This window comes from Protomyctophum bolini (assembly GCF_963924005.1).
Source record: "Protomyctophum bolini genome assembly, chromosome: 21".
NCBI classification, from domain to species: domain Eukaryota; kingdom Metazoa; phylum Chordata; class Actinopteri; order Myctophiformes; family Myctophidae; genus Protomyctophum; species Protomyctophum bolini.
In genome coordinates this window covers 26,423,678-26,426,177 of record NC_137882.1, presented here as the reverse complement: position 1 = coordinate 26,426,177, position 2,500 = coordinate 26,423,678, and the positions used below count along the sequence as shown (strand labels likewise).

The following is a 2,500-nucleotide window of genomic DNA, read 5'->3' as shown; positions in this document are numbered from 1 at the left end:
GTATGCAGCGTGGGAAATGTAGGCCTCACCCCACTGTGAACTACAGATGTGTGCAGTGTGGGAAATGTAGGACTCACCTGTCCATGAAAATCACAAACTGGTGACAATGCGCAGCCCTGACGGAGGCCAAGCCCCACCTGTGTTTACTGTACCATGTGCTGTTTATTTTTAAGTGGTGCAAATACTTCCTTAAGTGACTATGTGTGTGGGTGGGTGGGTGGGGCTGGGTGTGTCTGAGCACGAAAACAGCACGGTTGTTTGTCACCACCTGTGCGCAACCTAACACACACACAAACACATATTAACTGTATATATGGTGATTTCGGGTGTGACAGTACAGTACAGTACAGTACAGTACAGTACAGTACAGTACAGTACAGTACAGTACAGTACAGTACAGTACAGTATACTAGAGGGTACAGTAGAGGGACCACCACACGTTAACTCTGTCATTTCTCAACCGTTTCGGACGCGGGGCGGCTCGCCGGAATCGGACCGGCACCCTGGGTGCGTTCCTGTGGGTCTGGAACACGGGTGTGATTTTTTTAAAACAAATAAGTATTCAATCAATCAATCAATCAATCTTCCAAACAACCAACAGGTAAATCTTTGGTCAGCTATTTTCAGCGAAGATATATATCTTGCCCTTACCCATTATCCATATTTGCTTATTTGGCTTTCTCTTTTTTTTACTATTTTGAAAAACATTTTAAAATAGTTAAAATAGATGTCAATGTAGATCTCTATTAAAAAATATTAAAAAATCAAGATAGTAAAATATGGCAAACACGTTTAGGCATAAAGGGGTAATGCTGAATTCACATGGAATCAGCAAGCGGCAGACGGCAGAAGCTGCTGTACGGCACGGAACGGTAAAACGATATATATAATATTTTAATCGATTGATGCCGTTTGAGTTCAGTCACACCAGAGGAGGTCCTCGAGGCACGTCCCACTGGGAGGAGACCCCGGGGCGGACCAAGTCGGAGGAAACACACGGCCTTGGAACGTCTCGGGAGACCCTCAGGAGGAAGTCACTAATGTTGCTCTGGAGAGGGGAGGGGAGTCTGGAGCTCTCTGGTGGAGCTGTTGCCCCCCGCGACCCGACTACGGATAAGCGCTTGAAGATGGATGGATGGAGGATGCCGTCTGCCGTTATACCGTTGCCGGTTCTGGCCGCCGTGCCGTCCTGTCCCGTTTACCGTATACCTGCTCCCGTCCGCTAAAATAACTTACGGTTATCCCGTCTACCGCTTGCCTGACCCCATGTGAATGCGGCATGAGGCGCACCCAAGATACAGTATATAGAGCCATAATGTACAGTCACGTGTTCAACCTCACAGCTTATTGCTGTCTGTCTGTCTGTCTGTCTGTCTGTCTGTCTGTCTGTCCGTCACATTGACTGACTGACCCATGAACTGCTGATGTAGTGTTATTGTCTTCAATTATCGCTCGCACGCACACACACACACACACACGCGCGCGCGCACATGCACGCAGAGTGATAAAGGAGAGCATCATTCATCCGCAGGCGAGAGAGAGCCTTTGAGGAAGACTAACAGTAGCCAAATGACCACCATGAACGATGGGCGTAGGACACGACACATGGAGTGTGTGAGTGTGTGTGTGTGTGTGTCGGGGGGTCAAAGCCAAACACATGTATCCTCCCGTATGATGCCAGGTTGGCCAGATGATCATCTATCTCTCTCGCCCTCCCTCTCTCTCTCTCTCTCTCTCTCTCTCTCTCCAACTTTCCAGCTTCACTGTTTTTCTTTCTCAGTTCCTACTGCTTTCATCTCTGCAGAATCTCTCTGTTATTCACACGTCCCCCTCCCCCCTCCTCCCCCCCCCGCCTCTCTCTCTCTCTCTCTCTCTCTCTCTCTCTCTATCTCTCTCTCTCCCTCTCTTTCCATTCTCTTTCATCCCCCTCTGCACTCCATGCACTCCTCTCTGTCCTCCCCCTCATCCATTTCCATCCTTCTTCCTCCCTCTTGTCCTCCTCTCCCTCGTCCACCCAGCTGTCCATCTTCTTTGTGTGTGTGCGTGCGCGCGCGCGTGTGTGTGTGGGGGCGTGCGTGTGCGAGTGCGAGAGAGAGATTGCAAAACAGTTATGAGTTAGTACTTTACAATCAATTTAAAATTGAAAGACCATACGAACATTACATCACACCCACACTGCCTGGTGCATCATCAAGGGTTGCATTGGGTCTCCGGGGATGTATACTTGGACATCACGTGCCATACTAGCGCCATGCGTATTTGTACATCATCCCGGGTATAGCTCAGTCGGTAGAGCTCTCGCCTTTGAACCACAAGTTCATGGGTTGGATTCTTTATCTCAACAAGACGGAAACTGAATACGTAAAACATTATGTAAATCCAACAATAACCACATAATAAAAACACTTAACAACAGTCCTCTGAAACAGGTTGATGACTACAAGGATTGGGGTTCATATATATCTTCTATCCAAAAGGACTTTCTAACTAGGGAGGGTAT

General features: G+C 48.2%; 1 protein-coding gene across 2 annotated transcripts in view; it reads right to left on the bottom strand.

The window, feature by feature from the left end:
- sugct (succinyl-CoA:glutarate-CoA transferase) overlaps positions 1-2,500 on the bottom strand; it is a 104,267-nt gene that overhangs the window by 11,506 nt on the left and 90,261 nt on the right. The window lies entirely within an intron of this gene.